This window comes from Biomphalaria glabrata, chromosome 9 (genome assembly GCF_947242115.1).
Source record: "Biomphalaria glabrata chromosome 9, xgBioGlab47.1, whole genome shotgun sequence".
Lineage (NCBI taxonomy): Eukaryota > Metazoa > Mollusca > Gastropoda > Planorbidae > Biomphalaria > Biomphalaria glabrata.
In genome coordinates, this window is record NC_074719.1 from 32,485,577 (window position 1) to 32,502,673 (window position 17,097).

Sequence of the window (17,097 nt, forward strand, 5' to 3'; positions counted from 1 at the left end):
ACACCTCCTCAAGCCAGTATACTAACCACTCTGCTAGTGAGGTGTTTATAACTATAGAAGATTATATATTTATGTGTTGTCAAACTTAATTTAAAGTGGGAATTTATAAGCAATATTAATTCAGCTTATACCACCACTTCAGTCAAGTACAATTTCTTTCCCTTGTTCAAGATACCAAACAAAATAATTAATTACAAACAGTTCATTAACTATTTTGTTTTTTTTATTGATAATTTTGTGTCAGGTAAAAGATATAATTGTGCAAAATTGGGTGTCTGTCTGCGAAATAATGCAAATTAGCAACTGGTGTTATAAAAGAAATAAATCAAAGTTTACTAAATAGTTTTTATGCTGTTTAAATAGTATACACTTGAAATTAATAAATAAAATGCCTTGTTTAGCTTCTGATAATTACTTTTAAAGATTTAGTAAATCCTTAAGTGTATCAGTATAATTTTTAAAAGAACATAATTTTTTAACATATTGTTATAAACCTGGTGGTGGCACAGAGGGGGGTAGTGGTGTGTGTGTAGTCAGCCGACGCAAATCGCCCCAGGCCAGCGCTAGACGAGCGGTCAACCGTTACGAGTTACGACGGTCAGCCGAGACGAGTGTCAACACGGCGGTTCGGGAAGGATCGACGTCGTGAACAGAGCTCAGGAGCGTCACAAGAGTTGTAGTCATCTGACCACCTGGAAACGTCGAGTGGTGTTCTGTCCGGTTCGAGAAGGCCAGTAGGGACCCTATATAAGAGCGGAGGTGTCGCAGTCAAGACGGTTCACGGCAAGGGTTCAGAGCCTGGTTCACTACAGTCCAGTTGACTACAGCACAGTTCAGCGGTGTGGTTCTGTACGGAGCATTACGACGGTTCAGTGCGGAGTACTATCAAGTACAGTTGAGGCGAACGGCGTCTTGATCTTGGTCTGTGATCGAGTCCGACACAACGAGCCTAGTGTGTGAAGTCAGTCCTGAACTGTTGAACCCAGTACAAGCCCGGAACGAGACGGAGAGGCCAGTGCAAGAGTTGATACGGCGGAACGGTGTTATCGGAGAGATATTTGTACAGTGTACATGTTGCCAATTGTACAGTATTGGCTGTTATTTATTCAACTATTAAAGTGTTACGTTACTTCGGAGCCCTGAGTTGTCAAGTTCTTTAAGTTGGTGGTGTAAGGTGCAGTTTGCAGAGAGCCTGGATAGTGAGATTCGTAACAATATTTTAACATATTATGCACTGGGCATTCTTTTTTAGAAGGAATAGAAAAATAACAATTATATAGGATAAGAGAAGGGTGATTAGAAATGAAAAAGACAAGAAAAGATTAAAAATCACTTTTAAAATTAGCGAGACAACCTACAGTTCTAGAATAACAAAATATCAATCACCAGAACTATTCCTATATTTAAACAATGATTTTTTCTTTCTAATAATAATAAAATTATAATTATAGCTTTTATATGGCGCTACTTTCATGCTTAAAGCATGCTCAGAGCGCTATGGTCCAATCTCATATGTGGACCAGTAGGGGAAGGGGGGATATCTGGGAGAAGGTTTTCTGTGCTGTCTTTAGGCACTGAGTAAACACAAATCTGCTAGAGTCTGGTGCCGAACCTCTAGCCCCCTTCATGGGTAGCCAAGACAAGCTAAGTTCAAGTTAACTGCCTCTTAAACACGCTTCCCTGGAGATGTCTAAATGAATATTTTTTTTTAGAATTGTAGATACATATCCACTTGTGAAGGTCCAGAGGAAGGGTGACCAAGGAAAAAATGCCTTATTAAATATGATGGTGTGAAAAGGAGCTAGATGAAAATTCTAAAACAATAAAAATAAACAATCCAGTATTCTAGGTAGTAATCTAGGTTCAATCTACACTACAATCTACATGAGCTCTACAATCAGTCATGATAATAAAATAGTAAAATGTCAGAGTAAAAAATTCAACTCTAAGATGTTAAGATGGAATATGGCATCTAGTGTTTTATGTATTATATAGATATACTAATTATAGATCTAAATCTAGCTATTTTACTTTTTATTCTATTGTCCTGAAGTATCTCTAAGCTTATATTATATAGTGATTCTACTATTGGTGTTGTTCTAATCAAATTGGAATATTTGTAATAAATCTTGCTGCTCTACTTTGTATTTGTTCTAGATTCTTTATCAGTTTATGCTTTTAGTCTAGATCTAGAGATTCTAGTCTAATTTCTAATTTACTTAGTACTAGTAGTGTAGATCTATCATCGATTCTAGACTTGAGTGTGTAGGTGATCTGTAGATAAGAATTATGTTAAAGCTAAACCAGATGAGTACTAGACTAGATCTAGTAAATCTAGTTAATATGACTGTATCTAAAAAATCTAAATATAGACTAGAATAGATCTTGAGTTTATTGATGCCAAAATATCTAGAGACTGTTTGAAATAAATTTTGCCAATTTTGGTGTTTAGTTTGGGGCACAAAAATATAAGACTTATAAGTAGATCTAGATTATTCTAGATAGTAGATCTAGTCATCCTTATTCTCCTTAAACTTTATAATGAAGATTTTGATACTTCATTTTCTTTTCTGTGTCAAACCATTATCAAATAATTGCTGGTGCTGCTATTCATTTATGTCTAATATATGAATGTAGCATACTTTTATACTAGCCTATAGTATAGTGCCTATAGATCTAGATACTCCCAGTATAGTCAGTGTCACACTAGTCAGTAAGTGTCAGTATAGAATGATAGCTAGATAGATCTAGATTTGATAGATTAGTTAGATCTAGATTCTAGATCTATCATCTAGTCTAAATCTACACTTTACTACACTACTAATCACTACATACTAGATCTAGATTACATAGATTCTAGAATCTAGTCACTAGAGAATCTAATAGACTATATATATTATATATATATATAGATTCTACTACTATTATAACTAGATTCTAGATCTAGATCTATATATAGTATAGTATAATATAGGCATAGGGTCTAGGAATCTAGATCTAGAAGTAGAGTATTCTATAGATAATAGAGTTATAGATCTAGAGTATTAGTATAGTTTACTTTTAGTATTAGTATTACTACTATTACATGATACATCTAATCTATATTATTATTATTATTAATATTATAGTTATAGATCTAATTATGTGACTGTAGTACTGTAGTAGACGTACTAGATAGTACTAATACTTAGATCTAATTATTAATAGTAGATCTATAATTAATACTAGATCTAGATCTAAATACTACTGCCAAAAGTTTAAAGTACTGCCACTAGGTCTAGGACTAGGACTACTCGGAGTCAGAAACAAACACTCGTCTCGAGTGACTCGAGTACACCTAACACGGACTCAAGACTAGTCAGAGTCAGACTTAGAGTAGGCTAGACAGAGACAACTCTTACTCTCATTAAATTTAGTCTCACAATACTCAATAAGAGTAAATTCTTTCATCTCTACTCAGTCTACTCACTACTGTACTGCAGTACAGTTACTGGCACTGCTTCTCTGACTACTCTGTCTGAGTGTCTCTGACTCTGCTGAGTGAAAACTGAAAGTTGAAAGGGACCGTCTGAAGACTGAACTGACGGAATAGTTTAAAGAGTAAATCTAGAAGTGGATCAATATCTTCTCAACTCTAGATCTAGAAATGCAAACTTACTTTCGATATCGAATGAAAAACAATTTAAGAGAAGATTAAAATCAGGCAAGAGTTTATGCCGTTTAATCTAATGCAAAGCTTGTCGATAACTGGCTTCCATGGGCCATAACACTGAGCATGTGGGAAAACAAAGGATACGCATGCGCATAACGCTAGAGTCTATTCGATTCACCGCGTTTGTGCGCGAAATAGACTAGTCACTAGTGAAAAAAACAAGGCCAGTCTATTTCTGCTTCTCACACATGAAAATTAAGAAGGCATTTTTAATCATATTTTCACATTCTTTTGAAATGTGTTGCCTTTTAGTTGTAGAGTCTAGGACGCAAAAAAATACTTGTAATAGGCCTACTATAGGCTTTAGATTTCCATTCATAACATGAACGCACTTCATAGCCTAGCAGGGGTGGACTGGGTATCCAAAACGTCCCTAGGCATTACCAAACGATCAGCCAACAAATTGATTGACATGTAATGTACATCTATTGTTAACTGCCGTCACAATAATTGAAATGTTGATAGTACATTAAAAATTTTTTGCTTTGCAAACGTAAATATAATGCAGGCCTAATTTTACGTATTGTAGGTTATTTCTATATCTAGATATAAGACTTTGACGCTACAGGTAATTAGTTGTGTTAAATTAATTTGAAACGATTTGAGATAATTAAAAGAGTGAATCTTAACACTTGAAAAGGTAACAACTTGAAAGTTCTTGAAATACATTAATATGATTAATGTATCCACATTCTAGTGACCAGAAGGTTCCCCATGAATAGACTTTAACCTGAAACCCTGCAATAGTTCTTCTTTCATGATGATTTCAAGCACTAACTCTTAATCCAAGCTGATCATTAGGAAACAAGCCCGTGTCAATAAATTGTACTGCTTTAAAATTCATTAACAACCATTTGGACAGTTATTACAAGACAAAACTTCTTTAAAATTCATTAACAACCATTTGGACAGTTATTACAAGACAAAACTTCTTTAAAATTCATTAACAACCATTTGGACAGTTATTACAAGACAAAACTTCTTTAAAATTCATTAACAACCATTTGGACAGTTATTACAAGACAAAACTTCTTTAAAATTCATTAACAACCTGGTCGTGCGGTTTGCGCGCTGTACTGTCGTTCAGATTTATCGATGGTCCAGGGTTCAAACCCTGCCGCTCCCATCCCCCATCGTCCTGTGGGAGGTTTGGACTAGGAAGTAATTATCTTCAACTCTGAAGGAACATCCGAAACGTCAAACATTTGACAACGTCCTGTTCCACTTGTATTCAGAATGTTGTATTTCTTTCTTTGTATCAATTCATTACGTAAATTGTTCATGCCATCTTGAGTAATGCAAAGTCAAATTACAATACTGTATCAAGACACTACCGTTTCGTGATCGGATGTTGTTTCGAGTCACATTTTAAAAGGCTTCAGACTGAAGACACATGTTTATATTCAGAAGGAATTAAACGGTTCTGGAGCTTCGTAGATCTTGATATAAGTTTCTGTTTCTACAGCGCTGTTTTTGGATTGTGTGTGTGTGTGTGTGTTTATATGGTGACGGTGGGAAGAGGTTATCTATTGGTTCGAAATTGGTTATGAATGATGCAACATCGGTGGAATTGTCATCACTTGGTCTTCATTACGAGAGACGACGATGGAGAGCTTGCCGGAGAGCAGTGATCTTACCACTGTCCCACAGGCTACGACTTTCTGTTAGGTTCCAGCAAGAGCTGGGCGTGAAGCATAGGCCTACTCTCAACACTGTGCACGATAAGCGTACATCGCCATCTTGTCCATCACGACGAGAAGCAATTCTTCAGTACTGTTATTGAAAGTTTCGAGAGCCACAGTCAACGTTTCCAGTTTTTGTTGTTTTTGCACGGGTTGCACGGATAAACTTAACAACGTGTACAGTTAATAGTTGGTTCGTTTGTTTAATTTTTTTTTTATTTCATGAAACAAACATTTACAGTGCTCTTAATATCACGTAGGGCAAAAAGAAAAAGGGGGGGGGGTGGAGGGCGCACTAGTTATTTTCTATAACAATCTGCGTAACTAGAAAGTGAAAAGAAAGCTAAGGTAGGCCTACGACTAAAGCCATAGGTGGCAACTTGCACCACCCCCCACCCCCGCAAAAAATCCTTCGGGCGCACCTGCGAGTGGTTAATCGCTATTAGCTATCGAACCTGCTGTCCTGGGTTCCAATGTCAGTGAAGACTCGTGATTTTAGGGCTCCCATGAGTCCATTTAATTCTAAGGTGGTTGGTCGTTGTGCTGGCCACATGACACCCTTCTCGTTAACCGTTGGCCAAAGAAACAGATGACCTTAACATCATCTGCCCTACAGATCGCAAGGTCTGAAAAGGGAACTTTACTCACAAGGTCATAAACATGGAAACCTCATAGCGGGCCAGCTCGAGATCATGCGACAACTCCACCAAACCAATAAGAATTCATATGTGACTGAACATGCCATCTATAGGACTTGGAACGTTGTTGTTTACTCTTTATAGGTTCATCTGACTATGTCCACACTCACGTCTTTATAGGTTCATCTGACTATGTTCACACTCACGTCTTTATAGGTTCATCTGACTATGTTCACACTCACGTCTTAATAGGTTCATCTGACTATGTTCACACTCACGTCTTTATAGGTTCATCTGACTATGTTCACACTCACGTCTTTATAGGTTCATCTGACTATGTTCACACTCACGTCTTTATAGGTTCATCTGACTATGTTCACACTCACGTCTTTATAGGTTCATCTGACTATGTTCACACTCACGTCTTTATAGGTTCATCTGACTATGTCCACACTCACGTCTTTATAGGTTCATCTGACTATGTCCATACTCACGTCTTTATAGGTTCATCTGACTATGTCCACACTCACGTCTTTATAGGTTCATCTGACTATGTCCACACTCACGTCTTTATAGGTTCATCTATGTCCACACTCACGTCTTTATAGGCTCATCTATGTCCACACTCACGTCTTTATAGGCTCATCTATGTCCACACTCACGTCTTTATAGGTTCATCTGACTATGTTCACACTCACGTGAACTCCATAGCTCTATAACACATAAAGGCCTTAAGTTTCTTGTTTATCGTTTAGTTTTGTATAAGTTATTGACGTCTACTAGAAGCATTATATAAGGATGCAGGATATTTAGGACAATGCCTTAGATTATTAAACGGTTCGAAAACGGCTCTAACGATTATCCTAGAAATTTAACAGTTGATGTATATCGCTGAGAAAAGAATTACTAGCTCGTTGGCCACACTGGGAAAACTCCTTGTTTGACTGCTTAATTAGGATTTTTTTTTTGTCTCGGGGTTGGGGGTGGGGTAAACAATGTTCCATTTAATAAAAAAAAATCTAACGTACGCTAGATATGAGGAGCAAAATAATCCCTCTAGAAGCTGTATAAAATAGATATTGTCTTTATTTAAATTTATTTTTTAAAAATAAACTCATGACGTTGCCCTATGTCAAAGAATGTTTCTTTGTTTTTTCTACTTCGCGTCAAATTATTCGGCCTAAGTAAAGACTTTTTAAAATTGTAACTATTAGATAATTTGATTATGTAGATGTTTATATGAAGTTTTGTCATCTCTTCTCTCCCCCTTCCCTTCCAATGTTCCTTCTGGTCACTAGTGTCAACAACAAAGTAGTTGTTCGTAGATAACAATTACCGGACAATGACCTACTAACCTGTTAGAGTGGACTTTACAGTTATGTTGACTTGCGTCCGTCTCAGTAAAGCGGTGTGATTTCTAGTTCACTGAAGACTATCGTCAAATGTCATGTGCGCCAGGGCATGACCCCCGTGACGTCATGTTGTAAGGCAGTAATGGATCGCTTGAATTGCGATGACCGTCTGAAGAGGACACATTGGGACAAACTGATTATATATAGGCTTCATAGTTACACACTCTCCTGCTATGTGCTCTGTTATAAAAATGGATGGATGGTGCACTTCAAACAACACACAAATAAATGCATAATACAATAATATCATATTAATACTGGCTTTGGACAGATCGCCTGTGTCCTTTGTTGAACTCTCCGATGGAGTAACATAAATAGCAGGCCTAAATCTAATTAGGTCTAATAATATATATTATATAAGTGTGTGTGTGTGTGAATTTCTGTGTACGTGCGTGCCTGCTTGTGCATGAGTACAAAGAAACAAAATCACTCCAGCTCCCCCCCCCCAAAAAAAAAAATCACCCTCCCCCCTCTGAAAAACAAAAGATACGCTCAAGTTAATAATTATACCATTTTTAATTTAGTTTTTTTTTAAACATAACTTTGCTTTTTTTTTTTCTCGCAGTTTTGTATTTTTACTTGTTTGATTTAAAACCTTTCTTTTAAAGTGTAGGCCTACTTTTGTGTCTGAATGCACCTATTTGTTTTGAAATCTAATATTCTAGAAGATCTTAATTCTTCTTTGCTCAAGGTCATCATCATCATCATCAAACTCCATTAGAGTGAGGGCCTGAGAGGCTCAAATCCTCTCTTGCAAAAGCCCTGGACAGAAACCCTGCTGTCTTGCGCAGTGCATAAATGTCGCCATACAGGTCGAGAATTTTGGGTTTCCCAGACCTGTCGAGACGGAGATCAGCAAGTCTGGGGCAGTCAAACAGAATATGAGGCACGGTTTCCTCTTCTTCCCCGCAGCGGGGGCACCGTGAATCAAAATTTGGCCATAGCCGCGAGAAATATGAGCCAACAGGACAGTGGCCTGTCCTGCACTGCGCTATAATAGCTTGCTCAGGCCTGGACAGCCTCCACCACGGGGAAGTGCGGTCAAGGCGCCTCATGCGCTCCCAGACTCCACGGGCTTTTTGGGACTTGTCCCAGCACTCAAACCACTTTTCCATTTCTGTTTTTTTGTATTATAGCCAGGGCTTGATGAAAGCTTGCAGCCTGTTCAGTGGGTGGAATTTGCCCTCCCTGGTGGGCCAAAGAGTCTGCAGTTGTGTTGCCAGTCACACCTATGTGACTCGGTACCCACTGCATTATTACAGGGGTGCCAAAGCGTTGTTTAATGTTATGTGAAGCCATAATGACAGTGTTGATATTGGGAGGCCATGGTCCGGGGCTTTGCAAAGCATGTAGTACAGATTTTGAGTCAGTGACCACAACAATCTGTGTTGCCCTCAAATGTCCCTCACCGAGTTGAGAGTCAATGACTTTTGAGGCTTTACAGACTGCCATTATCTCCTCATCTAAACTGCAAACACTACCACATGGTCCAAAGATTTTGACTGTGTAAGAGCCAGGAAAGTCGATGTAGGCTCCATAGCCTGCTCTTCCAGAATCTATTGATGCCGACCAATCAGTGTATGCAAAAATAGCACTGGGCTTGAAGGTATTAATTGTTCCAGAGCTAGGATTTGAAGGTCGTTAGATGAACGACTTTGCTTAGTGGCATTAGGGTCTACTAATTTCAAGCGTATGTCTGGGGTCGTTGGGCGACACCAAGGGGGAAGGGGGTGAAAGCGTTGAATGTTTTGTCGGTTGGTGGAGAGGCCAGCTTCATCAGATAGTCTAGTGGCATGATGCATAAAAGACTGCATCTGGATACGTCTTATGCATCTCCAACCAACCACTAGTTTTCTATCTGGGAGGTATTCATCCAGCCTTTTATACCGCTCATAGCAGGTCAGTACTGACCTTTCCCTCCTAAGGTTTAGTGAAGCTATATTAGCCATTATTTCAGCCGCATTTACTGGACTTGTCCTAAAGGTTCCACAAACAAATCTTAGTACTTGGGACTGTATTTTATCAAGTTGTTCAAGAGCAGTCCTAGAGCCATAAATTTGCACAGGTAGGCTGTAGTCTATCTGTGATCGGACTGCTCCTAAATACAGGGATCGGAGCATGTCTGCTCGGGCTCCCCACTTCGTGGATGCCAGCTTCCGCACAATGCAAAGTTTCCCTGAGGCCTTTCTTACAACATCCTGGATGTGCTCACACATTTTTAGTTTGCGATCTAAAGTTACACCAAGGTACTTGGGTAGCTTTTCCATGCTGAGAGCCACTCCGTTGAGGGAGAGCTGGAAAGGTTGCCCGAAAATGACAGTCAAGGTAATAATATATCTTAAATTTAAACCTAAAATCCATATCTTCTTTTTGTGTTGTGTTGCATTTTGGCAGACATAAAACACTAAACTATAATCTACAAATAGAAAAACAAAACCTAATGAAATATTCAGAAGGACACAAAGATAGAGGCACATTTCTTATTCCATAAGCAAGAACTAATTCGTACAAGTGCTCATTCTTCCCTAGTGCCATTATTGATTAGTCTTTAGAGAATGGAATGGTTTGCCTGAATCAGCCAGGAAAACCAAAGACTTAGCAGAGTTTGTCATTGATTATCATGCATGACTAGATCGACACATGAAATGCGTAAGTCGTAGTTTTAATCTGAAGTAACGGTAGTAACGTCTGCAAAAAAGTAATAGCTAGAATATGATTATGATAGACCGAACAGAGGTTTGAATATCTTCTTTTAAAAATGGTAAGTAAGCCAGCCAAGTTCAACATATAGTGCATGTATATTTAATTAAGTAGCATACCTTTGGTATAAAACTGAAAGTATACCGAAAGATTTCATATATATCATATGTTTATATATGTGTTTCCGTAGTGTAGTGGTTATCACATCTGCCTAACACGCAGAAGGTCCTGGGTTCGAAACCCAGCGGAAACATGAACAAATTTTTTTTAGACATTCTGATGATTTTTTAAGTATATATTTTTTTTTACAGCCTAATATGTTCTATCAATGTCTAGATTGTCTTTCTTACATATATATTAGATAGCTAGTAGGTAGATAGTTATATGCATTTCTTCCATTTAAACTTAGAACTATATCTATAATAAATCTATACTATAATCTAAACCCATAATTAAAATAATAAATACAAAATAAAATAAAAAAACTCAGCATTAATTTGAAATAGCACGAAAAACTAGCAAAAAAAAAATTGTGTTTCCGCTGGGGCAGATGTGATGACCACTACACTACGGAAACTCTTATATTATCAAGGCCAACTTTTGTTTCTGTGTGTGTGTGTGTGTTTGTTTCCACACAAACTGTCTTTGTATTTGTAATCTTGTTATAATTAAGTTTAGCGCCAAAGTATATCCGAAATTTAACAAACTGCATATTACTTCTAAACTAGTTGGTCATCAAGTGTTAGGTACATAATATAATATTGCACACATGGGCGTAGCCAGGAATTTTTTTCGGGGGGTTTTGGGGGAGATTTTTTCCGCTCCCACCCCCCGCGCAAAAAATTAATTATAATTATGTATGTGTGTGTGTGATCATAATATTTATTACATTCTGACCTTTCATTCTTTCGGAAGACGTTTATTGTGCCCTAGAATAGGTTCTTCCCAGCGCGGGGCAGAGCCCTGCCGCCAAGCTCTATTTCTAGTAGGCCCAATTGAAAGCCAACAAAATGCATATTCTGAGGTAGGCTACCTACATTCCTAGAGCATAGCTAAGGAAGATTGTGATTTTAAAACCCCCTCCGAAATTTACAATAAAACCTCCACTTCAATATAAAAAAAAAGTATTTTACACACTGAAAATGCTATAAGCGTAGCCAAAGGGGGTTTTGAGTTTAAACTCCCCTTCAGCGGGGTTTAAAGTTAAAAAATACCTCTTTAATTAAAAAAAAAAAAAGCAAATTACACACTCAAAAATCTTTGAGAGTAACCATAGGGGTTTTAAGTTTAAACCCCCCTTCAGCGGGGTTTGAAGCGAAAAAATACCTCTTCTATAAAAAAAAAAAGCAAATTACACACTCAAAATGTTATGAACGTAGCCAAAGAGGGTCTTGAGTTTAAACCCCCCTTTATCGGGGTTTGATGCTAAAAAAATACCTCTTCAATATAAAAAAAAAATGTAAATTACACACTAAAATTCTTTGAGCTTAGCAAAGCCAAAGGATGTTTTGAGTTTAAACCCCTTCCTCCAGATGGCTTTTTTTTTTTTTAGTTTAAAACCACTCCAGATGTTTTTGAGTTTAAAATCCCCTTACAGAGAGTTTTGAGGTTGAAAACCCCCTCTTCAATATTATTCTAAAGCAAACTACACTCACCAAATTCCATGAGCGTAGCTAAATGGGGTTTTGAATTTGTTAAAACCACAACAGATGATTTTGACAATAAAACTTCCCTTTTCAATATAAAATCTAAAACAAACTACAGTCACTTAATTCCAAGAGCGTAGCCAAGAGAGGTTACAAAATTTCTACCAGTGGCTGGACTCCATTAATAAAGTGCAGTATATAGTAATCTGCCGAAATTGCAAAAAAAAAACGAAATGTGGCTCAACAAAGATGGCTAAGACGGATTTTAGGAGTCAGTTATAGAGGAAATGCTATGCCGAACTGGGAGTCGACCCCTTGGTAAGGTTGTGACAGAGCGTCGCATGAGGTTTGCGGGACAAGTATTCCGACAAAATGAATTACGTATAATAAGAGTTGCAATGACATGGAGGCCATTACGAGGAAATCACAAACAGGAACATCCTAATACAACTTCACGCCACACTTTCATAGAGGTCCTCAGAGCAGGTGGGAAGAGGCTTTAGACATTGCCAGTGACAGATTTTTGGGGAAAATAAACGTCTTCCGAAAGAATGAAGAGTCAGAATGTAATAAAGATTAATTTTACACACACACACATACACACACATATATACATACACACACACACACATATATATATATATATATATATATATAGCCCCCCCCCCCCGAAAAAATAATTTGGCTACGCCCATGCTACAGTGTCTATTAAAAATTGAATGTTAAATATCAAATTTGCTATTCATAATAAATCAATGTGTGAAATGTTTATTTGGGATAGGGTTGAACCTCAAAGGACTGTTTATTTATTTTTTGTTCTGTGGCTTGAATTTACGATGTTATTTATTAGGCTAATGGGTTTCAGCAACTGGCAGAAAAACTCAATTGCTAAGCTCAAATTATTAGGCTAACTATACTTTTACCCTAGTTTTTATTTGAAAGGGGGAGGGGATAACTACTGTGACTAAACTTAAACTCCTTTTTGATACGCTCATGGGATTTAGTGAAACTAGCTTTGCTTTGTTTTAGATTGAAAGGGTTTTGTTAACGTCGAAATTCCCTTGGCTCCTATCACGGAATTTGTTGACTAGTTGTTTTGTTATTTATTGTAGGGGGCTTTTAACTCTCTACGCTACGCACATAGAATGTAGTGGCTGTAGCTACTCGTATTTTTTTTTTATTGGACGGGGGGGATTTTAACATATAAATAAAACCCCATTGGCTACGATTATGGAATTTGGTGATTCCTGTTTTTTAAAAAAAGGTGGAGTAACTCAAAACCCTTGTTTAGCTACTCTTATGTAATTTAGTAAATGTAGCTTTGCTTTTCTAGGCTACTTATTGAAATGGGGTTTTAATCTCAAAAATTCCTTGGCTACATTTATGGAGCTAAGAGACTGTAGTTTTCCTTTAGGTTTTTTATTGGCGGGGTATTTTAAACTCACCCCCCCCCCCTTCTACAATGGCTAGACTCATGGAATTTGGTGACTGTAGCTTGCTTTCGTGTTGTTGTTTTTTTATCGCAGATGGGTTTTTTTTTATCGCAGATGGGTTTTTTATCGAAGATGGGGATTTTAACTTCAATACCCCCTTAAGGGGGAGGGATTTTAAACTAAAAACACCCTTGGCTATGAAATTTGGTGACTGTAGTTTGATTTAATTTTTCTATTTATTGAAAAGGAGGATTTTCTCCTCATAACTCATGGAGAGGGGGTTTTAAGCTCCAAAACTCTCCTGAGAAGGGTTTTAAACTAAAAATCCCCATTGGCTAAGCTCACGGAATTCGGTGACTGTAGTTTGATTTCTTTTTTTTTTCCTTTTCAAAAAGGCAACGCTAATTCGAGTGATGTCTACTCCCCATGATTAAGTGCAATTGTATCAATTAGTTTGGATCAGTCATGTAATTTAATTTGTAATAGATCTAGACTAACCATTATATAAATCTGTGCGATTAGAAATATCTTTAGTATTTTACCAATTGTTTTGTTTAGCGCTTTAGCTTTCTCAATACGCTCTGATTCTATCTCTTGGGTGGACTAGTTGGGAAAAGGACGGTAGAGGAGAAAGAAGGGGGTATCTGTGAAGGTTGCCGAAATTGCTTTTTAATAAAAATTAAAATAATTTCACTAAAAGCCAGTTTATCCGATCCAATTCGCCCATATGTTATATATATATATATATATATATATATATATATATATATATATATATATATTATATATATATATATATATATGGTCTAAATTGTGCCGATGTGCCAAAAACCCAAAATATCAAATATATATACAAATGAGTGTTTGTATACGTTATAAATCTTCATTTTATTATGGCCCTTCATTCTTTAATATATTATCCTTTTGTTAGTGGAAAGACAGGAGAAACCTTGCCCTAGCCAGTTTGGGGACTTGGAGGGCTGTAAGCTCCCCCATTGGGGTCAGAACAAAGCATGATTTCCGGCATATAAAACACACACACACACACACACACAAAAAGCTAATTCTGAGGTATCTAAAGAGCATTATCCTGCTACTCTTTTATAAAAAAAAATTGTTGACTTTAAAACTCCTCTTGGCTTTATTTTTTTTTTTTCGAAAAGGGGAGTTTTATGGTCTAACCATCTGTTAGGGGGTTTTAAACTCAATCCATCTTGAGGTTGTTGTTTTTTATCTTATGTTATCTTATTAAAAAATGATACAGACGTTAGACGTTACTTCAAAAAAGAAGATGATTACGTCCTACGCGTCATGCATTTAGTCATGCATATTAACCAATGACCTAAACTCCACCAAGTCACCGGTTTTCCTGACTAGCTCAGGCAACCCATTCCATGGTCTAATAGCGCTAGGGAAGAAGGAGTATTTGTACAAATTTGTCCTAGCATATGGAACGAAGAATGTGCCTTGTTGGCACATCTTTCAGAGTATTTTATTAAATTTTGTTTTTGTATTTGAGGATTATGGTTCAGTGTTTTATGTAGAATTGCTACTTTACTTTTAAGTCTTCTATCCTTTTAAACTCAAAACCTCCATTGGCTAAGCTCATAGTATTTTGCGACTGTATTGTACTTTAGTTTAGTATTGAAATGGTGATTTTAACCTCAAAACCCGCTGGTGGGGGATTTAAAGTCAAAATCCTCTAAAGATTTAGCTTAAAACCCCATGGAGGGGATCTAAAACTCAAACCCCTTTTTTGCTTTAATTTTAAATTGAAGAGAGAGTTTTTAACATTAAAATCTCACTTATAATAAACGAAACTAAAGCAAAAAAAAAATAGTCGTAGAATTTCCCCCCACAGCCCTACGGGGGGATGGATTTCATTTCGCACATGATACCTTTGTTTGTCAATATGAAACTATAATATTGCTTGTTACGTAAGAAACTGAATCTGAAATGAGTTTTGTTACTCTTATAATTCTAAAAGGTAGTTCCAGCATAGAAATTTCGTTGTTTTTAGTGTGCCCAGAAAGGGGAAAAGACCCTATAGTTTTGTGTGGAATGTTTGTCCGTCCGTCCCATTTAGATCTCGTAAACTAGAAAAGATAGTGAAAATCCGATATCCTAATATTTTAGACCATTCAAAGTTCTAATGCAACGGCTACTTTTTTCTATTCTGAAAGCGAAAAATTTAATTTTTGAAATCACTTATAAAAGCAGTTTTTTCATAAGTACTTCACTTTTACTATTCACTTTTACTAGTAACAAACATGGCAGGCTCTTTAGAAGGAATAATGCGCTATACACATATTTATAGAACATTTATGTACCTATAGAATAATTAACTAAAGGAATTTTTTTTTCTTTTTTTACGAATTTTTACTGACCCTTTACAAAACAATTAGATCAATTAGATATTCATTATAAGACATCAGTTAGGCCAGGTTCACATCTAACTTCACTTTCACCTGTCTTTTGGTCTGCTGGACCACTGGGGCACCAAACAAGATCTGCCAACTTTCTTTCTCTATTCTACTCTGTCATTTGCCTTTGATAGAATTTCATTCTGATGTTCTTTCTGAATATATAGAAACCTGCCTTTTTACCTGCCTGGGTGGATCACTTCGTTTTTTTTTTACTGGCACTGATCCATAAATGATGACAGGACTTGTATTTCTAATACCCATCACAGGGAGGACCCACCATCACGTTCTTGAACCCGTACCCGGGCCCACGAGTATGCTATGCCATTGATTATAGCTATTTATTGTTATTTTTCAAAGTTTAAGCGACGACCTAATTTACACAAAGTATACATGGAACTTTTTCCCATTTACCATTTACTACCACCTTTGTCAAGTACAATTTCTTTCTCTTGTTCGATAAATAAATCATTACCAATGGTCATTTTTTTTATTCTTGTTTGTCAGGTACAAGAAATAATTATGCAAACTTTCAATTTGACCTGAGATTGGGTGTGGTGGAAATAACGTGTACAAAGGTTGTACCAGAAATACAGATAGAAAAAGTTGATATAATCTTTGTCAAAAATAAAACAAAACGATCCTGAACAAAAAAAAATGTTCGTTGTTTCCGCTGGGTATCGAACCCAGGACCTTCTGCGTGTTAGGCAGATGTGATGACCACTACACTACGGAAACACACAGATGTACGTTTTATTGAATTCTATCATCTTATTTGCCTTTGTACTTTTGTACTTTTGTTTCTTATCTTTCCTTGGTTCTCTAGCCTTGATTTATTTCTAATTTTTTTTTTTATTTCTTGCTTTCGAGTGCTGCTGAGAATCGACGTGGTAAAGCGTGACCTCCGTGACCCCGCGGGTAAAGGGCATACGCTACGTAAAATCTATTATCGGTGGGATATTGCCATGATTTATTTATTTGTAATTTATAGGATAAGATATTTATATCAAACGATATTCATTTTGGACTAGAAGGTAACAGAGTAATACTATTGGTAAAATCACTAAATTTAGTGACACTTCATAACAGAAGACTATAAAAAGTTAAGTAGCAATAGCCTAATATATAAAACACTGAATTATAATATTGAAATACAAAAACAAGTCCTAATAAAATACTCAGAATAACACTAAGATAAAAACAGTTTTCTTATTCCAGGTGCTTTGCTTCTTCTCTGGTTCCATTAGAGAAAAAAAGGGTTGCTGAATCAGACAGATTTAAGGGCTAAATCTCTATGCATGCACGATTACATTAACACATGGATACGCCCAGAGGCGGACTGGCTATATGGGCAAACGGGCAAATGCCCGGTGGGCCGGTACCAAATAGGCCGGTCTGGTCGCGACCAAAGAAAAAAAAATTCAATGCAGACAACTTTAAAAAAAAGTGAC

The 17,097-nt window shown here is 36.8% G+C and overlaps 1 protein-coding gene and 2 non-coding genes across 4 annotated transcripts in view; 1 reads left to right on the forward strand and 2 right to left on the reverse strand.

Moving 5' to 3' along the window:
* LOC106060268 (WD repeat-containing protein 5) overlaps positions 1-3,809 on the reverse strand; it is a 30,073-nt gene extending 26,264 nt beyond the window's left edge. The window contains exon 1 of one of the 2 annotated variants that reach the window (XM_013218075.2): positions 3,659-3,809. The gene's annotated coding sequence lies outside the window, so the exon portion shown is untranslated. Of the gene's footprint in view, positions 1-3,401; positions 3,421-3,658 lie in introns of those variants that run through there. The other variant, XM_056042916.1, reaches the window with a different exon arrangement.
* Positions 3,810-10,324: 6,515 nt separating this feature from the next.
* Trnav-aac (transfer RNA valine (anticodon AAC)) lies at positions 10,325-10,397 on the forward strand. The gene has a single exon. It is a non-coding gene; the product is annotated as a tRNA-Val (tRNA).
* Positions 10,398-16,311: 5,914 nt separating this feature from the next.
* Positions 16,312-16,384, reverse strand: Trnav-aac (transfer RNA valine (anticodon AAC)). The gene has a single exon. It is a non-coding gene; the product is annotated as a tRNA-Val (tRNA).
* Between the last annotated feature and the right edge of the window lie 713 nt (positions 16,385-17,097).